This window comes from Physeter macrocephalus, chromosome 21 (assembly GCF_002837175.3).
Source record: "Physeter macrocephalus isolate SW-GA chromosome 21, ASM283717v5, whole genome shotgun sequence".
In the NCBI taxonomy this organism is placed as follows: domain Eukaryota; kingdom Metazoa; phylum Chordata; class Mammalia; order Artiodactyla; family Physeteridae; genus Physeter; species Physeter macrocephalus.
The window spans coordinates 29,387,917-29,400,705 of NC_041234.1; the positions used below are offsets into that span (position 1 = coordinate 29,387,917).

A 12,789-nucleotide genomic window follows, 5' to 3' on the forward strand; every position below is an offset into this window, starting at 1 on the left:
CTGGTTTCTTGCTGCCCTGAGACCAAAAATAGGCACAAATGAGGTGACTGGCCAAAGACAACCCAGAAAACTACCCCCATATGAGCAACTTAAGCTGCCCCTATTACACACAACTCACACCAAATTCACCTGTGTGCTCTTCCATAAGTACTTTGCTTCTAATAACTGTTGTCTCTGTTTCACAATCTTGGTCTCTTTGCTGAATTCTTTCTTCAAAGAAGACAATGATTGTGGTCCTTCTTCCAGCCATCTCACTGGAGGAGTCATTACAACTGAAATTCAAGCAGTAAAGGTTGTTTCTCTTTTTTAAACTGAAGTATAGTTGATTTACAATATTATGTTAGTTTCAGATGTACAGTAAAGTGATTCATTTATATATATACCTATTTTTTCAGATTCTTTTCCATTATAACTTATTACAAGATATTGATTGTAGTTCCCCATGCTATAAATACTTGGTTTTTTTAATCTATTTTATGTATAGTGGTGTGTATCTGTAAACCCTATACTCCTAATTTATTCTTCCCTCCCTTTCCTCTTTGGTGACCCTAAGTTTGTTTTCTATGTCTTTGTGTCTATTTCTGCATTGTAAATAAATTCATTTGCATTATTTTTTTGATTCCACATATAAGTGATATCATATAATATTTGTCTTTCTCTCTCTGACTTACTTTACTCAGTATGATAATCTCTAGGTCCATTCAAGCTGATGAAAATGGTGATATTTCATTCTTTTTTATGGCTGAGTAATATTCCTGTGCAGGAAGAATCAGTACCAGACACTTCCTCACCCCAGCATCATGCTTCATCCTCCTCCTGGGTTCTGAGAGCATCACCAGGCATGGATCCCTCACACACAGGGTGCTGCACAGCTTCTGCAACAGGTGCAGGGTGCAGAGTTTCCATGCATCAGTATCTGACCCCAGAGTTTATGGCATCACCCTGCACGGCCTGGATGCAGGCTCCGTGTGCAGCATGGTCGTCGAAGAGGTCACCATTAGCAATGTGGGAGAGGAGGCCATGAAGGAGCACAAAGCCGTCCAGAGTGGGTCCACCAAGTGAGCTCCTGCCTCTCTTCCTGAGGAGGGGCAAGCACTGGGCCTACACACACCTGAATCAGAAGGGAACCACCTCAGTGCTTGTCAAAGACAGTGTGTGAAAGAGGTCTGTTTCTGGATTGGTGAACCCATGATGTTGCTCCAAGCTTCTACTCCTTCCCTGCCAGTAGTTTTCAAGGGACTTTCTCATAATAATAATAATAATAACAAAAAACCTGAGCATGAATTTGTCTGGATACAACGATAATAATTTTCCAGTCCAATCAGCAAGTAGTGGCTCTACTTTTTCAAGTCGTCCTTTACATCACCCAGTTCTCACAAATCACTTGCAGATTGTTCATATGTACTGTACAGTTATGGCGCTATTGTGAACAGGATTCTCTTAAGCAGCTGCATCTGGTACATAGGACCACTACATCCAAATGGTTTCCTAAACATTTTTAGGACGTTTTCTATTGCTTATCCCTGTGTGTGTTCCAGGTAGGCACTCACATTTTTGCTACTTAGACATAGGCTTTATTTTCAGCTATATTGTTTATTTAATGTATTTTATATACTATGTTTAAGATTAATTAGTGTTACATACCTCATTGTACTTATTTTTCAAATGATGTTGTTATTTTGCTTGGTTTTGTTTTGGAATCTGTCTCTGGGTAGGGGGACAAGGAGACGGAAGGGTGAGAGAGATGTCTGTGTACTGTATGCCCTGTTTGATGTTCTGAAATTCCTACCTTATACATGTGTTAAGTATTCAGAAATTAGTAAATACTTTAAAAACGAGATTAGGTATTTTGATTTATATACAACAGGGCTTGTTTATGGGAATGGTTGGTTGTTGAATGTATTTGGTCTCAGATTGTTTGTGAAAATGGTGGTGTCCAGATCCTCTAAATTCTTGAAAAGGAGAAATAGCAGAATGTTTACAGATTCAAACTCTGGGGCAGACTACCTGTGCTTGAATCCAGGCGCTGCTACCTACTAGTTAAATGACATGTCAAGTTGCTTAAACTCTGTATTCCTCAACTTTATCTTCTGTAAATAACGTTAACAACTAACAGTTTTGTCTTCAGGGTAGCATAGTACTTTGTACTTACTAAGTTGTTAATGAATGCTTGTTTTCTTTTTTCCACTGGTTTAAAAATCTCAAAACCTCCTCCTATCAAGTCATCCCATAATGTAGGAGCATCTCCATGATAGCTGAGATTTAGCCATAATATTTATACCATCTCATGCTGGGTTAATATTTAGAGCAGAAGGCACAATGCAATTATACTAGGTGAAAGTAATTAATATGACAATATTTTTAAATCCTAAATCCAGATAGAAATCAGGAGGAGGCAATTGTTTCCATAAAGATCATTTAGAGGGCAACAAGGAGGTACTCTCAGAAAAACTGAAAGGAAATAAGATTTTTCTCTACATGTGAAACACAAAAATCAGAGCAAAGGTATTCAAATTTTCTTTAAGGAATTAGACATTCACAGTGTGATTGCATGTATAAAAAGATTTTTGAAAACAAGCAATACTAAACTGTATTGTTTAGGTGTATATATGGTTGGACAACTCTAATGAAATGCAAGGAAATAATTTAAACAAGGATCTGATTAGGGCTTAAGTCTATGGAGGAGGGATGGCTTTATGACTTGAGTGGGGAACATGTCATTTGTTTCTGTTACTCTTGCTATATTACAAACTACCCCAAACTTAGTCCACAAAAGAAAAAAAAAACATTTAATTATATGCTTGGAGTTTCAGAGTAAGTAATTCAGAAAGAGCATAGTGGATATGACTTGTTTCATATGATGTCTGTGGCCTCAGTGGGGAAAAAACAAATGGCTGGGGGCTGGAACCATCTGAAGGCTCATTCATTTGCATGGCTGGCACCTGTATTGAGAACACTGGAAGACTAGGACTGACAAATAGAGTACCAATCTATTATGTCTCAGTGTAATTTGGCTCCCTCACAGCATGACAGGCTTCACAGTAGTCAGGCTTCATATTTCATAATTCAGGCTCCAGAAAGGACCATTCCAGTAAATGAGGTAGATGTGGCATCACTTTGTATGATCAGTACTCAAAAGTCATGTCACATCACTTCTGTCACACTCTATGAATTACAAGTGAGTCACAAGCCTTTTCAGATTCAAGTGGTGGAATTACACTTCATCTCTTAAGGCAGATAGGTGGTAACTTTTATAAGAGCATGAGAGGTGGAAGATATCAATGTGGCCATCTTTGGAAAATCCAGTCATTCATAGTGAGCTTTTAGGTAGCTCTTTATGCTTTATTCAGCTGTTTTCTCTATAATTATTTAATGGTTCACAGAGAGTTTAGGTACAATTAGTGTATGATTTAATTAATAATATAAAAAAGGGTGATTCTGACTCTAATCTCAGAGCAAGATCAAGACCAGGCTACATGTATTACTGGAGTTACAGAGAGAATATGACAGCCAGAAGGAGGCTGGTTGGTTAGGCCTAAAGGAAACCTTGGAAATGCCTATATAAGAACAGTCCAGGGTAGAAAAATTCTTGTCCAGAGGATTATAAATATTCCTCATCTCACTGGAAAAGTTTAACCTATTACTACTTGGACCTATTGGACTACCTTGACATGATGTCACTGAATGACACTTACTCTGTCCTTTCTAAGTGTTCATTCACTCCAAAAATATTTACTGAGTGTTTATCATGTACTAAGTAGAATGTTAGAAGGACTCAAGGCTATGGGAAAAAAGTGGAGATAGATAAAGATGCTCAAGTACCAATGCTTAGGGTAAATATTAAATGAGTGTTGGGTTAGACAAACTTAGAAAGCCCATAATGACCACAAAGAAAAATATCTATAGAATACACACAAAAGGAAATTAGAAGGAAATGAAAGTATGTCACTACAAAATAAAATAAACTAAACATAAAGGAAGGCAATACAGCCAGAAATCAGAGACATTAAAAGCTATAAGATACACAGAAAACAATTAACAAAATGGCAATTCTAAGTCCTTCCTTATCAGTAATTCTTAAAATGTAAATGGATTAAACTTGTCAATCAACAGACATATTGGCAGAATGGATTTTAAAAGAAGATTCAACTATATGCTGTCTAAAAGAGATTCACTTTAGCTCTAAGAATATCTACAGGTTGAAAGTAAAATGATTGAAGAAGCTATTCCAGGCAAGTAGTAAAGCAAAGAGAGCATGGATGGCTATATTAATATCAGATAAAATATACTTTATGTCAAAAACTGTCACAGGGCTTCCCTGGTTGCGCAGTGGTTGAGAGTCCACCTGCCGATGCAGGGGATGTGGGTTCGTGCCCCGGTCTGGGAAGATCCCACATGCCACGGAGCAGCTAGGACCATGAGCCATGGCTGCTGAGCCTGCGTGTCCGGAGCCTGTGCTCCACAATGGGAGAGGCCACAACAGTGAGAGACCCACGTACCACAAAAAAAAAAAAACAAAAAAAAAACCTCTCACAAAAGACAAAGAGGGACATTATGTAATGATAAAAGGGTCAGTTTGCCAAGAAGGTATAACAATTTTAAATATACATATATCAAAGACCAGAGCTATTAATACATGAGGCAAATAATGACAGAATTGAAGGGATACATAGGCAGCATTTTAATAATAGTAGGATATTTAAGTACCCATCTTTCAACAATGGATAGTACAAACAGGCAAAAAATCAATAAGGAAACAGAGACCTTGAATAAAACTATAGACCAATTGGACCTAATAGTCATACACAGAACATTCCACCACCAACACCAGAATACACATTTTTAGGAAGTTTACATGGAACAGTTCTCCAGGATAGACTATATGTTAGTCCCCAAAACAAGTCTTAGTAAATTTTAAAAGATTAAACTCGTACAAATTATCTTTTCCAATCACAATGGAATGAAACTATAAGTCAATAGCAGAAGGAAAACATGAAAATTCACAAATATGTGGAAATTGAATACTATACACTTAAAAAACAAATGGGTCAAAGAAGAAATCACAAGGAAAATTAGCAAATACCTTGAAACAAATGAAAACAAAAATACAGCATAGAAAAACACAGGTTGAGGTAAAAGTAGTGCTAAGAGGGAAATTTATAGTTATAAATGCATCCATTAAAAAAGAGGAAAGATCTCAAATCAACAACCTAACTTTACACTTTATGGAACTAGGAAAATAAGGACAAACTATATCCAAAACTAGCAGAATGAAGGAACTAACAAAGATTAGAGAAGAGAGAAATGGCTAGATAATCAACAGAACCGTGTTGGTTCTCTGGAAAGATCAACAAAATTGACAAATTTTTAACCATACTGACTATGATAAAAAGAATGCTCAAATAATTAAAATCAGAAAAGAAAGAGGGCACATTTCAACCTATTTTGCAGAAATAAAAAGTACTATAAAATAATACTATAAAGAACTGTACACCAACAAACTGGATAATCTAGATGCAACAGATAAATCCTTAAAAATACACAACCTATGAAGACTGAATCATGAAGAAATAGAAAATCTGAACAGATCAATGACTGGCAATGAGATTGAATCAGGGATAGAAAATCTCCCAACACAGAAAAGCCCAGGACCAATGGCTTCATTGGTGAATTCTACCAAACATTTAAAGAATTAACATGAATCCTCCTCAAACACTTGCCCAAAAAAATGGAAGAGAAGGGAACATTTCCAACTTCATTATATGAGGCCTGCAATACCCTGACACAGCAGCTAAAGACATTACAAGAAAAGAAAATGACAGTTCAATATCTCTTATGAATATTAATGTAAAAATCCAGAATAATATACAAGCAAATAGAGTTCAATAGCACATTAAAATGATTATACACCATGACCAAGTAGTATTGATTCCTGGAATGCAAGGATGTTTCAATACAGGAAAATAAATCAGAGTAATTCACCACATTGAGAGAATGAAGAAAAATTACCACATAATAATATCAATTATACAGAAAAATCATTTGAGTAAATCAATACTTCATAATAAAAGCACTCAACAAACCAGGAACAGAAGGAAACTACCTCAACATTTTAAAGGTCATATATGAAAAGCCCACAGATACCATCATACTCAATGATGAAAGACTGAAAGCTTGGCCCCCTAAGATCAGAAACAAGATCAAGAGGACTGCTTTCATCACTTCTATTTAACATAGTACTGGAACTCCTAGCCAGAAGGAGAAAAACAAATACCGTATGCTAACACATATATATGGAATCTAAGAAAAAAACATGTCATGAAGAGACTAGGGGTAGGATGGGAATAAAACACAGACTTACTAGAGCATGGACTTGAGGATATGGGGAGGGGGAAGGGTAAGCTGTGACGAAGTGAGAGAGTGGCATGGACTTATATACACTACCAAATGTAAAATAGATAGTCAAATAAAGATGTTAATAAAAAAGAAAATTAAAAGTACTATATCGGACTTCCCTGGTGTCACAGTGTTTAAGAATCTGCCTGCCAATGCAGGGGAAGAAGTAAAAATTAGTTATTTTAACTTAAAAAAATGGCAGAGGGCTCAAATCAGTATAATTATAAATGAAAAGGAGAAGTTAAAATGGACACCGCAGAACTACAAAGGATCATAAGAGACTACTACAAGCAACTATATGCCAATAAAATGGACAACCTAAAGGAAACAGACAAATTCTTAGAAAGGCACAATCTCCCAAGACTGAACAAGGAAGAACTAGAGAGTATGAACAGACCAATCACAAGTACTGAAATTGAAACGGTGATTTAAAAACTCCCAACAAGCAAAAGTCCAGGACCAGACAGCTTCACAGGCAAATTCAAACAAACATTTAGAGAAGAGGTAACATCTATCCTTCTGAAACTGTTCCAAAAAATTGCAGAGGAAGGAACACTCCCAAGCACATTCTATGAGGCCATCACCCTGATATAAACACAGACAAAGATACCACACAAAAAAGAAAATTAAAGGCCAATATCACTGATGAACATAGATGCAAAAATCCTCAACAAAATACTAGCAATCCGAATCCAACAGCACATTTAAAGCATCATAAACCATGGTCAAGTGGGATTCATCCTAGGGATGCAAGGATTCTTCAATATCCACAAATCAATCTGTGTGATACACCACATCAACAAACTGAAGAATAAAAACCATATGATCATCCCGATACATGCAGAAAAATCTTTTGACAAAATTCAACACCCATTTATGATAAAAACTCTCCCGAAAGTGGGCATAGAGGGAACATATGTCAACATAATAAAGGCCATATATGACAAACCCACAGGTAACATCATACTCAACAGGGAAAATCTGAAAGCATTTCCTCTAAGGCGAGGAACAAGACAAGGATGTCCACTCTCACCACTATTATTCAACATAGTTTTGGAAGTCCTAGCCATGGCAATCAGAGAAGAAAAATAAATAAAAGGAATAGAAATCGGAAAAGAAGAACCAAAACTGTCACCGTTTGCAGATAAGATGATACTATACATAGAGAATCCTAAAGATGCTACCAGAAAACTGCTAGAGCTCATCAATGAATTCGGTAAAGTTGCAGGATACAAAATTAATATACAGAAATCTGTTGAATTTCTATACGTTACCAATGAAAGATCAGAAACAGAAATTAAAGAAACAATCCCATTTACCATTACATCAAAAAGAATAAAATACCTAGGAATAAACCTCCCTAAGGAGGGTTTGTAGTAAGTCTTGAAACCAGGAAGTGTGAGGCTTCCAAATTTGATCTTATTTTTCACCTTTGAATATGATGTTAGCTGTGAGTTTGTCATATATGGTGTGTATTATTTTGAAGTATGTTCCCTCTATGCCCATTTTCGGGAGAGTTTTTATCATAAATGGATGTTAAATTTTGTCAAAAGCTTTTTCTGCATCAATTGAGATGATCATATGGTTTTTATTCTTCAGTTTGTTGATGTGGTGTATCACACAGGTTGATTTGTGGTTACTGAAGAATCCTTGCATCTCTGTGATAAATCCCACTTGATCATGGTGTATGATCCTTTTAATGTATTTTTGGAGTCTGTTTGCTAGTATTTTGTTGAGGATTTTTGCATCTATGTTCATCAGTGATATTGCCCTGTAGTTTTCTTTTGATGTGATATCTTTGGCTGGTTTTGGTATCATATATGACTTTTATACTTATGCTTCTATTTCTATGGAACAGATATCCATGATTTAGATTACTGAGTCAAGGGGTGTGTGTGTGTTTTGGGTTTTATTTATTTATTTATTTATTTATTTATTTATTTATTGGCTGCTCTGGGTCTTAGTTGCAACATGTGGGATCTAGTTCCCTGAATAGGGATCGAACCTGGACCCCCTGCATTGGGAGCATGGAGTCTTAACTGCTGCACTACCAGGGAAGTGCCCATGTATAGTTTTTTTTTTTTAGTACATCTTTATTGGAGTATAATTGCTTCACAATACCGTGTTAGTTTCTGTTGCACAACAAAGCGAATCAGCCATACACATACAAATGTTCCCATATCCCCTCCCTCTTGAGCCTCCCTTCAATCCTCCCTATCCCACCCCTCTAGGTCATCACAAAGCACCGAGCCAATCTGCCTGTGCTATGCTGTTGCTTCCCACCTGCCAGCTATTTTACATTAGGCAGTGTATATACATCAACGCTACTCTCACTTTGCCCCAGCTTCGTTAGCCCACCCCATGTTCTCAGGTCCATTCTGTATGTCTACCTCTTTATTCCTGCCCTGCAACTAGGTTCATCAGCACCATTTTTTTTAGATTCCATATATATGTGTTAACATATGATATTTGTTTTTCTCTTTCTGACTTACTTCACTCTGTATGACAGACTCTAGGTCCATCCATGTTGATGGACACTTAGGTTGCATCCATGTCCTGACTACTGTAAATAGAGCTGCAATGAACATTGTGGTGCATGTCTCTTTTTGAATTATGGTTTTCTCAGGGTATATGCCCAGTAGTGGGATTGCTGTGTAATATGGTAGTTTTATTTTTAGTTTTATAAGGAAGCTTCATACTGTTTTCCATAGTGGTTGTATCTATTTACATTCCCACCAACAGTGTAGGAGGGTTCCCTTTTGATCACACTCTTTCCAGTATTTATTGTTTCTAGCGTTTTTGATAATGGCCATTCTGACCGGTGTCAGGTGATACCACATTGTAGTCTTGATTTGCATTTCTCTAATAATTAGTGATGTTGAGCATCTTTTCATGTGTCTCTTGTCCATATGTATGTCTTCCTTGATGAAATGTCTATTAGGTCTTCCAACCACTTTTTAACTGGATTGTTTGGTTTTTTGATATTGAGCTGTTTGTATATTTTGGAGATTAATCCTTTGTGTTTCATTTGAAAATATTTTCTCCCATTCTGCGGGTTGTCTTTTTGTCTTGTTTATGGTTTCCTTTGCTGTGCAAAAGCTTGTAAGTTTAATTAAGTCCCATTTGTTTATTTTTGTTTTTATTTCTGTTACTCTAGGAGGTGGGTCATAAAAGATCTTCCTGTTGTTTATGTCAGAGTGTTTCTCCTATGTATACCTCTAAAAGTTTTATAGTGTCTGTTCTTACATTTACATCTTTAATTCATTTTGAGTTTATTTTTGTGTATCGTGTTAGGTAGTGTTCTAATTTCATTCTTTTACATGTAGTTGTCCAGTTTTCCCAGCATCACTTATTGAAGAGGCTGTCTTTTCTCTGTATTATGTTCTTGCCTCCTTTGTCATAAATTAGGTGCCCATATATGCATGGGTATATCTCTGGGCATTCTATCCTGTTCCATTGACCTATATTTCTGTATTTGTGCCAGTACCATACTGTCTTTTTTACTGTAGCTTTGTGGTATAGTTTGAAGTCAGGGAGCCTGATTCTTCCAACTCCGTTTTTCTTTCTCAAGATTGTTTTGGCTATTCGGGGTCTTTTGTGTTTCCATATGAATTGTAAGATTTTTTGTTCTAATTCTGTGAAGAATGCCATTAGTAGTTTGATAGCGATGCATTGAATCTATAGATTGCTTTGGGAAGTATAGTCATTTTCACATACTGATTCTTTCAATCCAAGAACATGGTATATTTCTGCACCTGTCTATGTCATCTTTGATTTCTTTCATCAGTGTTTTACAGTTTTCTGAGCACAAGTCTTTCACCTCCTTAAGCAGGGTTATTCCTAGCTATTTTATTCTTTTTGTTGCAATGGTAAATGGGAGTGTTTCCTTAATTTCTCTTTCTAATTTTTCATTGTTGGTGTATAGGAATGCCAGAGATTTCTGTGCATTAATTTTGTATCCTGCAACCTTACCAAATTCATTGATGAGTTCTAGTAGTTTTTTGGTGGAATCTTTAGGATTTTCTATGTATAGTATCATGTTATTGGCAAATAGTGACAGTTTTACTTCTTTTCCAATTTTTAATTCTTCTATTTCTTTTTCTTCTCTGATTGCCATGGCTAGGACTTCCAAAACTATGTTGAGTAATAGTGGCGGGATTGGACATCCTTGTCTTGTCCTGATCCTAGTAGAAATTCTTTCAATTTTTCACCATTGAGTATGATGCTTGCTGTGTATTTGTCATATATTCCCTTTATTATGTGGAGGTAGTTCCCTCTATGCCCATATTCTGGAGAGTTTTTGTCATAAATCAGTGGTGAATATTGTCAAAAGCTTTTTCAGCGTCTATTGAGATGATCATATGGTTTTATTCCTTAATTTGTTAATATGGTGTATCACATTGATTGATTTGCATATATTGAAGAATCCTTGTGTTCCTGGGATAAATCCTACTTGATCATGGTGTATGATACTTTTAATGTGCTCTTGGATCCTGTTTGCTAGTATTTTGTTCAGGATTTTTCATCTATGTTCGTCAGTATTATTAGTCTACAATTTTCTTTTTTGTGTGTGATATCTTTTTCTGGTTTTGGTATCAGGTTGATGGTGGCTTTGTAGAATGAATTTGGGAGTGTGTCTCCCTCTGCAATTTTTTTAAAGAGTTTGAGAAGGATTGGTGTTAGTGCTTCTCTAAATATTTGATACAATTCAACTGTGAAGCCATCTGGTCCTGGACTTTTGTTTGTTGGACAATTTTTAATTACAGTTTCAATTTCATTACTTGTGATAGGTCTGTTTATATTTTCTAATTCTTCCTGGTTCAGTCTTGGAAAATTGTACCTTGTCACAAATTTGTCTATTTCTTCATGTTGTCCATTTTATTGGCATATAGTTGTTTGTTTTAGTCACTTATAATCCTTTGTATTTCTGCAGTGTCACTTGTGATTTCTCCTTTTTCATTTCTAATTTTATTGAGTTGTTTCCTCTCCCTTTTTTTCTTAATGAGTCTTGCTAAGGGTTTATCAATTTTGTTTATCTTCTCAGAGAGCCAGCTTTTAGTTTTATTGATCTTTCCTACCTATTGGTTTCTTTGTTTCTATTTCATTTATTTCTGATCTGATCTTTATTATTTCTTTCCTTCTACTGACTTTGGGTTTTCTTTGTTCTTCTTTCTCTTGTTGTTTTAAGTGTAGGGTTAGATTGTTTATTTGAGATTTTTCTTGTTTCTTGAGGTGAGATTGAATTGCTATAAACTTCCCTCTTAGAATGGTTTTGCTGTGTTCCATTGGTTTTGGGTCATCGTTTTTTCATTGTCATTTGTTTCTATGTATTTTTTAAATTTCTTCTTTGATTTCTTCAGTGATCTCTTGCTTATTTACTAGTGCACTGTTTAGCCTCCATGCATTTGTGTTTTTTACAGTTTTTTTTTTCCTGTAATTCTTTTCCAATCTCATAGCATTGTGGTCAGAAAAATTGCTTGATACAATTTCTATTTTCTTAAATTTTCCGAGGCTTGATTTGTGACCAAAGATGTGATCTATCCTGGAGAATGTTCCATGTGCACTTGAGAAGAAAGTGTATTCTGCCACTTTTGGGTGGAATGTTCTATAAATATCAATTAGATCTATCTGGTCTACTGTGTGATTTAAAGCTTGTGTTTCCTTATTTATTTTCTGTTTGGATGATCTGTCCATTGGTGTAAGTGGGGTGTTAAAGTCCCCTACTATTATTGTGTTACTGTCGATTTCTTATTTTATAGCTGTTAGCATTTTTCTTATATATTGAGGTGCTCCTATCTTGGGTGCATAAACATTTATAATTGCTATATCTTCTTCTTGGATTGATCCTTTTATCATTATGTAGTGTCCCTCCTTATCTCTTGTAACAGTCTTTATTTTAAAGTCTATTTTATCTGATAAGAGTATTGCTACTCCAGCTTTCTTGTGATTTCCATTTGCATGGACTATATTTTTCCATCCCTTCACTTTCAGTCTGTATGTGTCCTTAGGTCTGAAGTGGGTCTCTTGTAGACAGCATATATACAGTTCTTGTTTTTGTATCCATGCAGCCTGTCTGTGTCTTTTGGTTGGGACATTTAATCCATTTACATTCAAGGTTATTATAAATATGTATGTTCCTATTACCACATTCTTAATTGTTTTGGGTTTGTTTTTGTGGGTCATTTTCTTCTCTTGTTTTTCCTGCTTAGAGAAGTTTCTTTAGCATTTGTTGTAAAGCTGTTTTTTTGGTGCTGAATTCTCTTAACTTTTGTCTGAAAAGCTTTTGACTTCTCCATCGAATCTAAATGAGATCCTTGCTGGGTAGAGTAATCTTGGTTGTAGGTTTTTCTCTTTCATCACTTTAAGTATATCCTGCCACTCCCTTCTGGCCTG

General features: G+C 35.8%; 1 pseudogene; it reads left to right on the top strand.

Moving 5' to 3' along the window:
• The first annotated feature begins 975 nt into the window (after window positions 1–975).
• LOC112062702 (centromere protein V-like protein 3) overlaps window positions 976–12,789 on the top strand; it is a 44,408-nt pseudogene continuing 32,594 nt past the window's right edge.